This window comes from Aquarana catesbeiana, linkage group LG10 (assembly GCF_042186555.1).
Source record: "Aquarana catesbeiana isolate 2022-GZ linkage group LG10, ASM4218655v1, whole genome shotgun sequence".
Lineage (NCBI taxonomy): Eukaryota > Metazoa > Chordata > Amphibia > Anura > Ranidae > Aquarana > Aquarana catesbeiana.
In genome coordinates this window covers 10,045,632-10,064,159 of record NC_133333.1, presented here as the reverse complement: position 1 = coordinate 10,064,159, position 18,528 = coordinate 10,045,632, and the positions used below count along the sequence as shown (strand labels likewise).

The window sequence follows — 18,528 nt, the reverse complement described above, 5'->3', positions numbered from 1 at the left end:
GAGCATCAGTGGGGCATCCTCAAACAGAAGGTGGAGGAGCGCAAGGTCTCTAACATCCACCAGCTCCATGATGTCGTCAATGAACTGTAGCTCCCCAGTTCCGCCAGCACCCATGCAGCCCCAGACCATGACACTCCCACCACCATGCTTGACTGTAGACAAGACACACTTGTCTTTGTCCTCCTCACCTGGGTGCCGCCACACACGCTTGTCACCATCTGAGCCAAATCAGTTTATCTTGGTCTCATCAGACCACAGGACATGGTTCCAGTAATCCATGTCCTTAGTCTGCTTGTCTTCAGCAAACTGTTTGCAGGCTTTCTTGTGCATCATCTTTAGAAGAGGCTTCCTTCTGGGACGACAGCCATGCTGATCAATTTGATGCAGTGTGCGGCGTATGGTCTGAGCACTGACAGGCTGACCCCCCACCCCTTCAACCTCTGCAGCAATGCTGGCAGCACTCATATGTCTATTTCCCAAAGACAACCTCTGGATATGACGCTGAGCACGTGACCTCAACTTCTTTGGTGGACCATGGTGAGGCCTGTTCTGAATGGAACCTGTCCTGTTATACCGCTGTATGGTCTTGGCCACCGTGCTGCAGCTCAGTTTCAGGGTCTTGACAATCTTCTTATAGCCTAGGCCATCTTTATGTAGAGCAACAATTCTTTTTTTCAGATCCTCAGAGAGTTCTTGAGGTGCCATGTTGAACCTCCAGTGACCAGTATGAGAGAGTGAGAGCGATAACACCAAATTTAACACAGCTGCTCCCCATTCACACCTGAGACCTTGTAACACTAACGAGTCACATGACACCGGGGAGGGAAAAGGGCTAATTGGGCCCAACTTGGACATTTTCACTTAGGGGTGTACTGACTTTTGTTGCCAGCGGTTTAGACATTAATGGCTGTGTGTTGAGTTATTTTGAGGGGACAGCAAATTTACACTGTTATACAAGCTGTACACTCACTACTTTACATTGTAGCAAAATGTAATTTCTTCAGTGTTGTCACATGAAAAGATAGAAGAAAAGATTTACAAAAATGTGAGGGGTGTACTCACTTTTGTGAGATACTGTATATATATATATATATATATATATATATTTATATTTATATTTATACACACAGTATATATATATTTGCTCTATGTTTCTGTTTTTTCTTAGGTGCAGTAGGCCATGCCAATGGGCGCCCAGTAACAGGAGTCAGAGGTGAGTGTGAAAATATAAGAAATAAAGCATAATCACTGTGATTAATTGCTAAGATAGGCATGAAATACGGGGAGAGTTTCTGATCTGGCTGTTCAATGAATCCAGTCAATATTACCCCCATACCCGCCTAGGTGAACATACACTTTGTAGGTTAATCTTTATTGTTCTCCCCCCAGATAAGCAGAGCTGATAGCTTTTGATTATCTATTTTTTTTTAATTATTTAAAATAAAAAAAATGTTTTAAAGTGCACATACTGTATATGGGATTCTAATAGCCCTAGGGTTATGTGACCCCCTATACTGTAATAAAGCTCCCAGACATATTTGTCCTCAGAATAAGACCATCGCTTGTAGTAGTTAGAAGTAGATTACTTTTGCTTTGGTTTTATTTATGAGCATTTGAGGGAGAGATGGTTAGGGATACCCAAAAAGCCATTTCCTATCATTAGTAGCTTTAAAGTGATTCACAACAAAGATTAGACCAAAATAATGACTCTCCAGGTGAGTGACCCGAACCCAGGGGGCTGCACAGCTCGTCTGTGAGATTCAGTAACATTCACATATCTGGAATATTTCTGCACTCCTTGGTATCTTTATTGAGACATTAAACTGACAGGAACGTTAAAAGGTGACGCGTTTCGTGCTAAATTCCCGGCCAGCTCAGACCTCCCAGGTTTTTGAATGACGTCAGGTAAAACAAGTCACAGAAGTGCAGAACGAAGTGCTCTCCTGTGATCCATAGGAGAAGTGCAGCCAAAGGAGCTTTCCCCGTACTTCTCCTTTATTCACCCGACATCACAAGTGGTGATCAGATGTAGGCAACAGATGGTGGAAATATCCAGGTCTTCACTCCCACGGGGTGTTCATGCCAGGAACTGTTGTTGGCACTTTGAGTGGAAGAGCAGCCAGGCAGAAAAGCATTGCATGTTGCAGAAGATGTACCTGCGGGGAAAGAGAGTGTGGAAGTGAGACAATGTCTCCACCAGTGTCGTAGATGGTGGGAGAACAGTGGAAATGGCTGAAAATAATTGCAAATCATTATTACAAAATCTTAGCAACTTGAGACAATTCTGCCACCAATGATGTCATATTCTACTGAATAATCAATGGAGAATGATACCAAGAAAAGGTCACTTATAGCTGCAACTAGTTTTGTTTTTTATGTGTTCCTGGCCCTTAAAAATGATTTTCATGAAATTATACATATTCCTATTTCTTTCATTTAGAATCATTCTTTGATAATGCTGCGAAGTTTTTAGGTAAGTGATGAAAGGGAAGCTCTAGTCCTGTATAAGTATATCATGTACTGAATACAGCGTATGGATCTATGACATCCGGTATTATCCACCTCTGGAAGGTTTATCCCCTCCATGACCAGGCCATTGTTTGCTATTCAGCACTGCACTACTTTAACTGGTAACTGCATGCAACACTATAACCAAATGAAATTTATATGATTTTTTTACACAAATAAAGCTTTTTTTGGTGGTATTTGGTCACCCCTGGGATTTTTTTTAATCTATATATTATATAAACAAAAAATTTGAAGATTTTGAAAAAAAATAATATTTTTTACTTTCTATCATAAAAACATATCCAAAAAAATCAAAGTTTTTTTTTTTTTTTTTATAAATGTAGGCCAAAAAGTATTCTACTACATATCTTTGGTAAAAAAAAATAAAATCCCAATAAGTGTATATTAATTGGTTTGTGTGAAAGTTATAGCGTCTACAAACTATGGGATATATATTTGAGAATTGATCAGTCCTAATGTACTGACGGACGATCTCAAAACCCAAAATTCATTATCTCAGAAAATTTGAATATTACATAAGACCAATAAAAAAAAAAAAAAAACAAAGATTTTTAATACAGAAAAGTTGTCTTATGCCACGTACACACGAGCAAACTTTTCAACCGGACTGGTCCGACGGACCAAGTCCGGCGGACAATCCGATCGTGTGTGGTCTTCATCGGACCTTCAGCGGACTTTTCCAGTTGAAAATCTGACGGACTTTAGATTTGAAACATGCTACAAATCTTTCCGACAGACTCGAATCCGGTCGAAAAATCTGCTCGTCTGTATGCTAGTCCAACAGACGAAAACCCACGCTAGGGCAGCTATTGGCTACTGGCTATCAACTTCCTTATTTTAGTCAAATCGTATGTCATCACGTACGAATCCGTCAGACTTTGGTGTGATCGTGTATAGGCAAGTCCGTTTGTTCAAAAGTCCATCGGAAGTCCGTCGGAAAGTCCGTCGGACCAGTCTGGTCGAAAAGTCCGCTCGTGTGTACACGGCATTAGTGAGAAGTCTGTCCATGTACAGTATAGGATGCACTCAATACTTGGTCGGGGCTCCTTTTGCGTGAATTACAGCATCAATGCGGTGTGGCATGGAGGAGATCAGCCTGTGGCACTGCTGTGGTGTGATGGAAGTCCAGGTTGCTTTGATAGCGGCCTTCAGCTCGTCTGCATTGTTGGGTCTGGTGTCTCTCATCTTCCTCTTGACAATACCTCACAGATTCTCTATGGGATTTAGGTCAGGTGAGTTTGCTGACCAATCGAGCACAGTGATACTATGATCATGTGACCAGGTATTGGTAGTTTTGGCAGTGTGGGAGGTGCCAAGACCTGCTGGAAAATGAAATCAGCATCTCCATAAAGCTGGTCAGCAGAAGGAAGCATGAGGTGCTCTAGAATTTCCTGGTAGAGGGCTGCGCTGACTTTGGACTTGATAAAACACAGAGGACCAACACCAGCAGATGACACGACTCCCCAAATCATCACCGACTGTGGAAACTTCACACTGGACCTCATCCAACTTGGATTCTGTGCTTCTCCACTCTTCCTCCAGACTCTGGGACCTTCGTTTCCAAACAAAATGCAAAATATTCCAGTCAGTGATGATTTGGGGAGCCGTGTCATCTGCTGGTGTTGGTCCTCTGTGTTTTTAAGTCCAAAGTCAGCGCAGTCCTCTACTAGGAAATTCTAGAGCTCTTCATGAGAATCTGTGGGGTATTGCCAAGAGGAAGATGAGAGACACCAGAAAACAGGTCACAGGAGTGCAGAACAAAGTGCAGTCCAATGATCCATAGAAGTATAGATAAAATAGCTTTGGCCATACTTCTCCTTTAATCACTTGATATCACAAATGGTGTTCAGCAGCGGCGGCTGGTGCTCAAAATTTTTAGGGGGGCGCAAAGAAACTGAAAAAAAAAATCAATTGCATCCTCACTGTGCCCATCAAATGCAGCTACTGTGCCCATCAATTGCCGCCACTGTGCCATCAAACGAAGCCACTGTACCCATAAATTGCCACCACTGTGCCTATTAAACGCTGCCAATGTGTAATCAAGCGCAGCCACTGTGCCTATCAAGCGCAGACACTGTGCCATCAAACGCAGCCACTGCACCCATAAATTGCTGCCACTGTGCAATCAAACGCAGCTACTGTAACCATCAATTGCTGCCAGTGTGCCCCATCAATTGCCACCAGTTTGCCCCATCAATTGCTGCCAGTGTGCCCCCCTGCCTGTCACTTACCTGTCTCGGGTCAGTGCTGTCCTCCACACTCCCTCCGAGTCCTCGATGTCTTCTCCCGTCCTCTTCTGCTATGATTGGCGTCCAATCACAGTGCCTGTCGCTTCAGCCAATCAGGTGACAGGTAACCAGACCTGGTGCACCTGATTGGCTGAGAGGCAGGTCAGTGTTAGGGAAGCGGTTTATTTGATTCCCTAACACAGCACTACGTAAGCAGCAAACGCACAGCAGTGAGCCCGCTGTTTACCAATTTGGAAGCCTATTAGAGCCGACGGCTCTAATCAGGCACTTCCAAAACACCCCCGCCGCTGTAATTCAGATGCCCGGAGCCCAACAAGGGGTCAGGCAATCTGAATAGGAGGCGGCAGCGGCGACAATAGATAGATTCATGCAATGCATGAATCTAATCTATTGAAGATTGACGGGTGCAGGAGAGAGGGGGGCGGCGCTCCTGCGCCCTCTATGGACGCACCGGCACTGGTGTTCAGATGTGGCCAACAGACGGTGGAAATATCCAGGTCTTCACTCCCACGGGGTGTTCATGCCAGGAATGGCTGTTGGCACTTTGTGTGGAAGAGCAGCCAGGCAAAAAGCCTCCAGCATGTACCTGCAGGAAAAAGAGAGAAAAGCTCAGAGGGTGTAACTGAGACAATGTCTCCTCCAGTGTCAGAGATGGTGGGAGAACGGTGGAAATGGCCGAAAATAATGGCAAATCATTATTACAAAATCTTAGCAAACTGAGACAATGCTGCCACCAATGATGTAATATTCTACTGAATAATCAATGGAGGATGATACCAAGAAAAGGTCACTTATAGCTGCAACTAGTTTTGCTTTCTATGTGTTCCTGGACCTTAAAAAAATATATTTTTCACGATTTTTTAAGTTATACATATTGTTATTTCTTTCATTTAGACGAAATCTTTCGCAATTATATACAAGCTTTAAGGTAAGTGATGAAAAGGGAGCTCTAGTTTATATCCTGTATGAGTATATTATGTATTGAATACAGCTTATGGGTCTTGAACCGCCTTGAGCTCCAGGAGCTTTTACCCCCTTTTATGACCAGGCCATTTATTTCTATTCAGCACTGCGCTACTTTAACTGGCAATTTCTCAGTAATGCAACACTGTACCCAAATCACATTTATATTATTATTTTTTTTTCACACAAATAGAGCTTTCTTCTGGTGGTATTTGATCACCTCTGGGTTTTTTTATTTTTTATAATTCTGAAAAAAAAAAAAATATTTTCTACTTTCTGTTATAAAACATATCCAATAAAATCAAAGTTCTTCATAAATTTAGGCCACAATGTATTCTACTACATATCTCTGGTAAAAAAAATAATCCCAATAAGTGTATAATAATTGGTTTGTGTGAAAGTGATAGCTTCTACAAATTACGGTGTATATATTTAAAATTGAACATTCCTGATGTATTAACCGCTGATATTATTATTATTCTTTTGAGGCCCTAAAATGCCAGGAAAGTACAAATACCCCCCAAATGACTCCTTTTTGTCAAGTAGACAGTCTGAGGTATTTAATAAGAGGCATGGCAAGTTTTTTGAAATTGTAATTTTTTTTTTTTGTCACATTTTTTTTGAAAATTAAGAAATGAAATAAAAAAAAAAAAAAAAATCACAGTATTTTTTTTTTTTTTTACATACTGTCACCAGTGCAGTACAGCTTCATCTTAAACCTGGTGAGGCGGTGATCAGGGACACTAACTAGTGACAGTATGTAAAAAAAAAAAAAAAAAAAAATATATATATATATATATATATATATATATATATATATATATATATATATATATATATATATAAAATATATATATATTTTTTATTCAATTTGTAAACATTTTTTTCCTTTTTATTTTTTTACATCAGAGTAGCGCAGTGTCACCATAGTGATATTATAATACTCTGGGTGGTGATCAGGGATTTTTTTTTTGTACGCTGTTATTGCTTTATACAGTACAGATCAGTATATAGGAGATTGTTTTAGCTGTCTATGATTGGCTACAGCTAATCACATTGTACAGGTAGCCAGAGACCATGTGATTACTTGGTGGACACAGCAGGTGATGGGAATGTGTCTCTACATGCCCAGGTGGCACGTGCTGCGCATGTCAACTAGCTAACATAGAGGTATGGGATTGCCCTTCTACGAGCCACCGGCAACTGCTTAAGTCAATGTGGTTTTATCTTTTAGATTTAGCAGAAATTTTTGTAAGTTATGTTGTATTTGTCTTCTAATAATGACTTTAGAGTATTTTTAGCGAAAATATAATTCTGCTTTTTTTTTGGGTGGGGAGGGGCTGTCAGGTGTGCTGAAGAGGGTCCTGTGATTTCTAACAGCAGACCTGTGCAGTGGCGGCTGGAGCTCAATGTTTTGGGGGAGTGGCAAACCAATGCCAGCCCCCCCAAGAGACAGGCGGGAATGCAGCCACCCCCCCCCCCCCGCATGTGGGAGACGGGCAGGACATGAATGCGGCAGCAATTAGGGGCCACCTTACCTTAGGAAGGAGGCAGATCAGGCAGACATGGATCTGGGCTGCAGCTCCTCGCTCCGGGGCCATTGCTTCTCCTCCAGGCCGAACAGGAAGTGGGTCCTGACTGAGACCTGATTGGCTGGGAGTTTTAAGACTCTCTGGCCAATCGGGTCTCAGGAAGTGCTTCCTGATTGGTCAGGAGGAGAATCAGGAAGACAAAAGCCAATATTAATGCGCTAATGTCACACAACTGGGTGGGCTCATGGCGCAGTGCTCTGTGCCCCAAGCACACCCTTTTTTAAGCCAATTAGAGCCTTAGGCTCTAATAAGATTGCCAAGACCCTTTAACTGAGATGCAGCACGGTGGTCAAGACCATACAGCGTTATAACAGGACAGGTTCCACGCAGAACAGGCCTCACCATGGTCCACCAAAGAAGTTGAGGTCACATGCTCAGCATCAAATCCAGAGATTGTCTTTGGGAAATAGACGTATGAGCGCTGCCAGCACTGCTGCAGAGGTTGAAGGGGTGGGGGGGTCAGCCTGTCAGTGCTCAGACCATACGCCGCACACTGAATCACATTGGTCTGCATGGCTGTCGTCCCAGAAGGAAGCCTCTTCTAAAGATGATGCACAAGAAAGCCCGCAGTTTGCTGAAGACAAGCAGACTAAGGACATGGATGGTCATGTGACCCCAAACACACCTCCAAGACAACCACTGCCTTGCTAAAGAAGCTGAGGGTAAAGTTAATGGACTGGCCAAGCATGTCTCCAGACCTAAACCCTATTGAGCATCTGTGGGGCATCCTCAAACAGAAGATGGAGGAGCGCAAGGTCTCTAACATCCACCGTGATGTGATCCACTGTGATGTCGTCAATGAACCGTAGCTTCCCAGTGCCGGCAGCACTCATGCAGCCCCAGACCATGACACTCCCACCACCATGCTTGACTGTAGACAAGACACACTTGTCTTTGTATTCCTCACCTGGTTGCCGCCACACACGCTTGTCACCATCTGAACCAAATAAGTTTATCTTGGTCTCATCAGACCACAGGACATGGTTCCAGTAATCCATGTCCTTAGTCTGCTTGTCTGCAGCAAACTGTTTGTGGACTTTCTTGTGTATCGTCTTTAGAAGAGGCTTCCTTCTGGGACGACAGCCATGCAGACCAATTTGATGCAGTGTGCGGCGTATGGTCTGAGCACTGACAGGCTGACCCCCCCCCCCACCCCTACAACCACTGCAGCAATGCTGGCAGCACTCATACGTCTAATTCCCAAAGACAACCTCTGGATATGACGCTGAGCATGTGACCTTAACTTCTTTGGTGGACCATGACGAGGCCTGTTCTGATTGGATCCTGTCCTGTTAAATCGCTGTATGGTCTTGGCCACCATGCTGCAGGTCAGTTTCAGGGTCTTGGCAATCTTCTTATAGCCTAGGACATCTTTATGTTGAGCAACAATTCTTTATTTCAGATCCTCAGATAGTTCTTGAGGTGCCATGTTGAACTTCCAGTGACCAGTATGAGAGAGTGAGAGCGATAACACCAAATTTAACACACCTGCTCCCCATTCACACCTGAGACCTTGTAACACTAATGAGTCACATGACACCGGGGAGGGAAAAGGGCTAATTGGGCCCAACTTGGACATTTTCACTTAGGGTTGTACTCACTTTTGTTGCCAGCGGTTTAGACATTAATGGCTGTGTGTTGAGTTATTTTGAGGGGACAGCAAATTTACACTGTTATACAAGCTGTACACTCACTACTTTACATTGTAGACAAGTGTCATTTCTTCAGTGTTGTCACATGAAAAGATAGAAGAAAATATTTACAAAAATGTGAGGTGTGTACTCACTTTTGTGAGATACTGTATCTATCTATCTATCTATCTATCTATCTATCTATCTATCTATCTATCTATCTATCTATCTATCTATCTATCTATCTATCTATCTATATATAAGTATATCATGTACTGAATACAGCTTATGGATCTATGACATCCGGTATTATCCACCTCTGGAAGGTTTATCCCCTCCATGACTAGGCCATTGTTTGCTATTCAGCACTGCGCTACTTTAACTGTTAATTGCATCATTTTGCATGAATTATGGCTGCGCTGACTTTGGACTTGATAATACACAGTGGGGACCAACACCAGCAGATGACACGGCTCCCCAAATCATCACTGACTGTGGAAACTTTACAAAGGAACTCATGCAACTTGGATCCTGTGTCTCTCCACTCTTCCTCCAGACTCTAGGACCCTGATTTCCAAATGAAATGCAAAATATTCCAGTCAGCGATGATTTGCTGACTAAATTGTCATCTGCTGGTGTTGGTCCACTGTGTTTTATCAAGTCCAAAGTCAGCGCAGCTCTCTGCCGGAAGATTCTGGAGCTCTTCATGCTTCCCTCTGCTGACCAGCTTCATGGAGATGCTGATTTAATTTTCAAACACGACTTGGCACCTCCCACATTGCCAAAACTACCAATACCTGGTCACATGATCATGGGATCACTGTGCTCGATTGGCCAGCAAACTCCCCTGACCTAAACCCTATAGAGAATCTGTGGGGTATTGCCAAGAGGAAGGTGAGAGACACCAGAAAACAGGTCACAGGAGTGCAGAACAAAGTGCAGTCCAATGATCCATAGAAGTATAGATAAAATAGCTTTGGCCATACTTCTCCTTTAATCACTTGATATCACAAACGGTGTTCAGATGTGGGCAACAGAGGGTGGAAATATCCAGGTCTTCACTCCCACGGGGTGTTCATGCCAGGAACGGTTGTTGGCACTTTGAGTGGAAGAGCAGCCAGGCAAAAAGCACAAAAACACACAAATAAAGCTTTTTTGGTGGTATTTGGTCACGCCTGGGATTTTTTTTAATCTATATATTATATAAACAAAAAATGTGAAGATTTTGAAAAAAAATAATATTTTTTACTTTCTATCATAAAAACATATCCAAAAAAATCAAAGTTTTTTTTTTTTTTTTTTTTTTTTATATAAATGTAGGCCAAAAAGTATTCTACTACATATCTTTGGTAAAAAAAAATAAAATCCCAATAAGTGTATATTAATTGGTTTGTGTGAAAGTTATAGCGTCTACAAACTATGGGATATATATTTGAGAATTGATCAGTCCTAATGTACTGACGGCCGATCTCAAAACCCAAAATTCATTATCTCAGAAAATTTGAATATTACATAAGACCAATTAAAAAAAAAAAAAACAAAGATTTTTAATACAGAAATGTTGTCTTATGCCACGTACACAGACTTTTCAACCGGACTGGTCCGACGGACCAAGTCCGGCGGACAATCCGATCGTGTGTGGTCTTCATCGGACCTTCAGCGGACTTTTCCAGTTGAAAATCTGACGGACTTTAGATTTGAAACATGCTACAAATCTTTCCGACGGACTCGAATCCGGTCGAAAATTCTGCTCGTCTGTATGCTAGTCCAACAGATGAAAACCCACGCTAGGGCAGCTATTGGCTACTGGCTATCAACTTCCTTATTTTAGTCCGGTCGTATGTCATCACGTACGAATCCGTCAGACTTTGGTGTGATCGTGTATAGGCAAGTCCGTTTGTTCAAAAGTCCATCGGAAGTCCGTCGGAAAGTCCGTCGGACCAGTCTGGTCGAAAAGTCCGCTCGTGTGTACACGGCATTAGTGAGAAGTCTGTCCATGTACAGTATAGGATGCACTCAATACTTGGTCGGGGCTCCTTTTGCGTGAATTACGGCATCAATGCGGTGTGGCATGGAGGAGATCAGCCTGTGGCACTGCTGTGGTGTGATGGAAGTCCAGGTTGCTTTGATAGCGGCCTTCAGCTCGTCTGCATTGTTGGGTCTGGTGTCTCTCATCTTCCTCTTGACAATACCCCACAGATTCTCTATGGGATTTAGGTCAGGTGAGTTTGCTGACCAATCGAGCACAGTGATACTATGATCATGTGACCAGGTATTGGTAGTTTTGGCGGTGTGGGAGGTGCCAAGACCTGCTGGAAAATGAAATCAGCATCTCCATAAAGCTGGTCAGCAGAGGGAAGCATGAGGTGCTCTAGAATTTCCTGGTTGAGGGCTGCGCTGACTTTGGACTTGATAAAACACAGAGGACCAACACCAGCAGATGACACGACTCCCCAAATCATCACTGACTGTGGAAACTTCACACTGGACCTCATGCAACTTGGATTCTGTGCTTCTCCACTCTTCCTCCAGACTCTGGGACCTTCGTTTCCAAACAAAATGCAAAATATTCCAGTCAGTGATGATTTGGGGAGCCGTGTCATCTGCTGGTGTTGGTCCTCTGTGTTTTTAAGTCCAAAGTCAGCGCAGTCCTCTACTAGGAAATTCTAGAGCTCTTCATGAGAATCTGTGGGGTATTGCCAAGAGGAAGGTGAGAGACACCAGAAAACAGGTCACAGGAGTGCAGAACAAAGTGCAGTCCAATGATCCATAGAAGTATAGATAAAATAGCTTTGGCCATACTTCTCCTTTAATCACTTGATATCACAAATGGTGTTCAGCAGCGGCGGCTGGTGCTCAAAATTTTTAGGGGGGCGCAAAGAAACTGAAAAAAAAAATCAATTGCATCCTCACTGTGCCCATCAAATGCAGCTACTGTGCCCATCAATTGCCGCCACTGTGCCATCAAACGAAGCCACTGTACCCATAAATTGCCACCACTGTGCCTATTAAACGCTGCCAATGTGTAATCAAGCGCAGCCACTGTGCCTATCAAGCGCACACACTGTGCCATCAAACGCAGCCACTGCACCCATAAATTGCTGCCACTGTGCAATCAAACACAGCTACTGTAACTATCAATTGCTGCCAGTGTGCCCCATCAATTGCTGCCAGTTTGCCCCATCAATTGCCACCAGTTTGCCCCATCAATTGCTGCCAGTGTGCCCCCCTGCCTGGCACTTACCTGTCTCGGGTCAGTGCTGTCCTCCACACTCCCTCCGAGTCCTCGATGTCTTCTCCCGTCCTCTTCTGCTATGATTGGCGTCCAATCACAGCGCCTGCCGCTTCAGCCAATCAGGTGACAGGTAACCAGACCCGGTGCACCTGATTGGCTGAGAGGCAGGTCAGTGTTAGGGAAGCGGTTTATTTGATTCCCTAACACAGCACTACGTAAGCAGCAAACGCACAGCAGTGAGCCCGCTGTTTACCAATTTGGAAGCCTATTAGAGCCGACGGCTCTAATCAGGCACTTCCAAAACACCCCCGCCGCTGTAATTCAGATGCCCGGAGCCCAACAAGGGGTCAGGCAATCTGAATAGGAGGCGGCAGCGGCGACAATAGATAGATTCATGCAATGCATGAATCTAATCTATTGAAGATTGACGGGTGCAGGAGAAAGGGGAGCGGCACTCCTGCGTCCTCTATGGACGCACCGCCGCTGGTGTTCAGATGTGGGCAACAGATGGTGGAAATATCCAGGTCTTCACTCCCACGGGGTGTTCATGCCAGGAATGGCTGTTGGCACTTTGTGTGGAAGAGCAGCCAGGCAAAAAGCCTCCCGCATGTACCTGCAGGAAAAAGAGAGAAAAGCTCAGAGGGTGTAACTGAGACAATGTCTCCACCAGTGTCGGAGATGGTGGGAGAACGGTGGAAATGGCCGAAAATAATGGCAAATCATTATTACAAAATCTTAGCAAACTGAGACAATTCTGCCACCAATGATGTCATATTCTACTGAATAATCAATGGAGGATGATACCAAGAAAAGGTCACTTATAGCTGCAACTAGTTTTGTTTTCTATGTGTTCCTGGACCTTAAAAAAATATATTTTTCACGATTTTTTAAGTTATACATATTGTTATTTCTTTCATTTAGACGAAATCTTTCGCAATTATATACAAGCTTTAAGGTAAGTGATGAAAAGGGAGCTCTAGTTTATATCCTGTATGAGTATATTATGTATTGAATACAGCTTATGGGTCTTGAACCGCCTTGAGCTCCAGGAGCTTTTACCCCCTTTTATGACCAGGCCATTTATTTCTATTCAGCACTGCGCTACTTTAACTGGCAATTTCTCAGTAATGCAACACTGTACCCAAATCACATTTATATTATTATTTTTTTTTCACACAAATAGAGCTTTCTTCTGGTGGTATTTGATCACCTCTGGGTTTTTTTATTTTTTATAATTCTGAAAAAAAAAAAAATATTTTCTACTTTCTGTTATAAAACATATCCAATAAAATCAAAGTTCTTCATAAATTTAGGCCACAATGTATTCTACTACATATCTCTGGTAAAAATAATAATCCCAATAAGTGTATAATAATTGGTTTGTGTGAAAGTGATAGCTTCTACAAATTACGGTGTATATATTTAAAATTGAACATTCCTGATGTATTAACCGCTGATATTATTATTATTCTTTTGAGGCCCTAAAATGCCAGGAAAGTACAAATACCCCCCAAATGACTCCTTTTTGTCAAGTAGACAGTCTGAGGTATTTAATAAGAGGCATGGCAAGTTTTTTGAAATTGTAATTTTTTTTTTTTTGTCACTTTTTTTTGAAAATTAAGAAATGAAATAAAAAAAAAAAAAAAAATCACAGTATTTTTTTTTTTTTTTACATACTGTCACCAGTGCAGTACAGCTTCATCTTAAACCTGGTGAGGCGGTGATCAGGGACACTAACTAGTGACAGTATGTAAAAAAAAAAAAAAAAATATATATATATTTTTTATTCAATTTGTAAACATTTTTTTCCTTTTTATTTTTTTACATCAGAGTAGCGCAGTGTCACCATAGTGATATTATAATACTCTGGGTGGTGATCAGGGATTTTTTTTTTTGTACGCTGTTATTGCTTTATACAGTACAGATCAGTATATAGGAGATTGTTTTAGCTGTCTATGATTGGCTACAGCTAATCACATTGTACAGGTAGCCAGAGACCATGTGATTACTTGGTGGACACAGCAGGTCATGGGAGTGTGTCTCTACATGCCCAGGTGGCACGTGCTGCGCATGTCAACTAGCTAACATAGAGGTATGGGATTGCCCTTCTACGAGCCACCGGCAACTGCTTAAGTCAATGTGGTTTTATCTTTTAGATTTAGCAGAAATTTTTGTAAGTTATGTTGTATTTGTCTTCTAATAATGACTAATTTTAGTATTTTTAGCGAAAATATAATTCTGCTTTTTTTTTGGGTGGGGAGGGGCTGTCAGGTGTGCTGAAGAGGGTCCTGTGATTTCTAACAGCAGACCTGTGCAGTGGCGGCTGGAGTTCAATGTTTTGGGGGAGTGGCAAACCAATGCCAGCCCCCCCAAGAGACAGGCAGGAATGCAGCCATCCCCCCCCGCATGTGAGAGACGGGCAGGACATGAATGCGGCAGCAATTAGGGGCCACCTTACCTTAGGAAGGAGGCAGATCAGGCAGACATGGATCCGGCTGCAGCTCCTCGCTCCGGGGCCATTGCTTCTCCTCCAGGCCGAACAGGAAGTGGGTCCTGACTGAGACCTGATTGGCCGGGAGTTTTAAGACTCCCTGGCCAATCGGGTCTCAGGAAGTGCTTTCTGATTGGTCAGGAGGAGAATCAGGAAGACAATAGCCAATATTAATGCGCTAATGTCACACAACTGGGTGGGCTCATGGCGCAGTGCTCTGTGCCACAAGCACACCCTTTTTTAAGCCAATTAGAGCCTTAGGCTCTAATAGTGCAAAAAAAAACCATGGAAATCCCTGCATCTGGCACCCTGCATGTAGATTAGTGGGCTGGACGTATGGATGGGGGGGTGGCGCCCCTGGACCTGTGTGTATAGATATATATATATATATATATATATATATATATATATATATATATATATATATATATATATTAGTGTAATGTAAAGTAGTGAGTGTACAGCTTGTATAACAGTGTAAATTTGCTGTCCCCTCAAAATAACTCAACACACAGCCATTAATGTCTAAACCACTGGCAACAAAAGTGAGTAAAAATGTCCACATTGGGCCCAATTAGCCATTTTCCCTCTCTGGGGTCATGTGACTCATTAGAGTCTCATGTGTGAATGGGGAGCAGGTGTGTTAAATTTGGTGTTATCGCTCTCACTCTCTCATACTGGTCACTGGAAGTTCAACATAGTACCTCATGGCAAAGAACTCTCTGATGATCTGAAAAAAAGAATTGTTGCTCTACATAAAGATGGCCTAGGCTATAAGAAAACTGCCAAGACCCTTTAACTGAGATGCAGCACGGTAGTCAAGACCATACAGCGTTATAACAGGACAGGTTCCACTCAGAACAGGCCTCACCATGGTCCACCAAAGAAGTTGAGTGCATGTGCTCAGCGTCATATCCAGAGGTTGTCTTTGGGAAATAGACGTATGAGTGCTGCCAGCATTGCTGCAGAGGTTGAAGGGGTGGGGGGGTCAGCCTGTCAGTGCTCAGACCATACACCGCACACTGAATCACATTGGTCTGCATGGCTGTCATCCCAGAAGGAAGCCTCTTCTAAAGATGATGCACAAGAAAGCCCGCAGTTTGCTGAAGACAAGCAGACTAAGGACATGGATGGTCATGTGACCCCAAACACACCTCCAAGACAACCACTGCCTTGCTAAAGAAGCTGAGGGTAAAGTTAATGGACTGGCCAAGCATGTCTCCAGACCTAAACCCTATTGAGCATCTGTGGGGCATCCTCAAACAGAAGATGGTGGAGCGCAAGGTCTCTAACATCCACCGTGATGTGATCCACTGTGATGTCGTCAATGAACCGTAGCTTCCCAGTGCCGGCAGCACTCATGCAGCCCCAGACCATGACACTCCCACCACCATGCTTGACTGTAGACAAGACACACTTGTCTTTGTACTCCTCACCTGGTTGCCGCCACACACGCTTGTCACCATCTGAACCAAATAAGTTTATCTTGGTCTCATCAGACCACAGGACATGGTTCCAGTAATCCATGTCCTTAGTCTGCTTGTCTGCAGCAAACTGTTTGTGGACTTTCTTGTGTATCGTCTTTAGAAGAGGCTTCCTTCTGGGACGACAGCCATGCAGACCAATTTGATGCAGTGTGCGGCGTATGGTCTGAGCACTGACAGGCTGACCCCCCCACCCCTACAACCTCTGCAGCAATGCTGGCAGCACTTATACGTCTAATTCCCAAAGACAACCTCTGGATATGACGCTGAGCATGTGACCTTAACTTCTTTGGTGGACCATGACGAGGCCTGTTCTGATTGGATCCTGTCTTGTTAAATCGCTGTATGGTCTTGGCCACCGTGCTGCAGGTCAGTTTCAGGGTCTTGGCAATCTTCTTATAGCCTAGGACATCTTTATGTAGAGCAACAATTCTTTATTTCAGATCCTCAGATAGTTCTTGAGGTGCCATGTTGAACTTCCAGTGACCAGTATGAGAGAGTGAGAGCGATAACACCAAATTTAACACACCTGCTCCCCATTCACACCTGAGACCTTGTAACACTAATGAGTCACATGACACCGGGGAGGGAAAAGGGCTAATTGGGCCCAACTTGGACATTTTCACTTAGGGGTGTACTCACTTTTGTTGCCAGCGGTTTAGACATTAATGGCTGTGTGTTGAGTTATTTTGAGGGGACAACAAATTTACACTGTTATACAAGCTGTACACTCACTACTTTACATTGTAGACAAGTGTCATTTCTTCAGTGTTGTCACATGAAAAGATAGAAGAAAATATTTACAAAAATGTGAGGTGTGTACTCACTTTTGTGAGATACTGTATCTATCTATCTATCTATCTATCTATCTATCTATCTATCTATCTATCTATCTATCTATCTATCTATCTATCTATCTATCTATCTATATATAAGTATATCATGTACTGAATACAGCTTATGGATCTATGACATCCGGTATTATTCACCTCTGGAAGGTTTATCCCCTCCATGACTAGGCCATTGTTTGCTATTCAGCACTGCGCTACTTTAACTGTTAATTGCATCATTTTGCATGAATTATGGCTGCGCTGACTTTGGACTTGATAATACACAGAGGACCAACACCAGCAGATGACACGACTCCCCAAATCATCACTGACTGCGGAAACTTTACAAAGGAACTCATGCAACTTGGATCCTGTGTCTCTCTACTCTTCCTCCAGACTTTGGGACCCTGATTTCCAAATGAAATGCAAAATATTCCAGTCAGGGATGATTTGCTGACTAAATTGTCATCTGCTGGTGTTGGTCCTCTGTGTTTTATCAAGTCCAAAGTCAGCGCAGCTCTCTGCCGGGAGATTCTGGAGCTCTTCATGCTTCCCTCTGCTGACCAGCTTCATGGAGATACTGATTTAATTTTCAAACACGACTTGGCACCTCCCACACTGCCAAAACTACCAATACCTGGTCACATGATCATGGGATCACTGTGATCGATTGGCCAGTAAACTCCCCTGACCTAAACCCTATAGAGAATCTGTGGGGTATTGCCAAGAGGAAGATGAGAGACACCAGAAAACAGGTCACAGGAGTGCAGAACAAAGTGCAGTCCAATGATCCATAGAAGTATAGATAAAATAGCTTTGGCCATACTTCTCCTTTAATCACTTGATATCACAAACGGTGTTCAGATGTGGGCAACAGACGGTGGAAATATCAAGGTCTTCACTCCCACGGGGTGTTCATGCCAGGAACGGTTGTTGGCACTTTGAGTGGAAGAGCAGCCAGGCAAAAAGCATTGCATGTTACAGGCGGTGTACCTAGGGGAAAAGAGAGAAAAGCTCAGAGTGTGAAACTGAGACAATGTCTCCGCCAGTGTTGGAGATGGTGGGAGAACGGTGGAAATGGCTGAAAATTTTGGCAAATCATTATTGCAAAATGTTTACAAATTCAGACAATTCTGCTATCAATGACATCATAGTCTACTGAATAAACAATGGAGAATGATACAGAGAAAAGGTCAGTTATAGATGTAATTAGTTTAGTTTTTTTATGAATTCCTGGACCTTACCAATGATTGTTATGAAATTATACATATTCCTATTTCTTTCATTTAGTGTCGGTCTTTGATGATATTATTAATAATCAAAAATTTTTATTGTTTATTTCATTTATATATACACCATTTATACAACATTCTATACTCCTTTGTTCAAACAATAGAAACATACTACACATTACATCCTACATCACCTACCACCATTTTCCCCCCTGTCCCGGCGGCCGACATTTACATATGCGAGGGGAAAAAAAAAAAATAATAAAATGGTACCCACCCCACCGTATTTATC

The 18,528-nt window shown here is 42.9% G+C and overlaps 1 protein-coding gene and 1 long non-coding RNA gene across 2 annotated transcripts in view; one reads left to right on the top strand and one right to left on the bottom strand.

Annotated features, from left to right (window-relative positions):
* Positions 1 to 18,528, top strand: part of LOC141111478 (uncharacterized) — a 315,956-nt gene that overhangs the window by 22,106 nt on the left and 275,322 nt on the right. The gene's annotated exons all lie outside the window — the stretch shown is intronic.
* Positions 1,785 to 6,489, bottom strand: LOC141110303 (uncharacterized). The gene is made up of 2 exons (XR_012236265.1): positions 5,230 to 6,489; positions 1,785 to 2,156 (listed from the first exon to the last, which is right to left on the bottom strand). It is a non-coding gene; the product is annotated as an uncharacterized lncRNA (long non-coding RNA).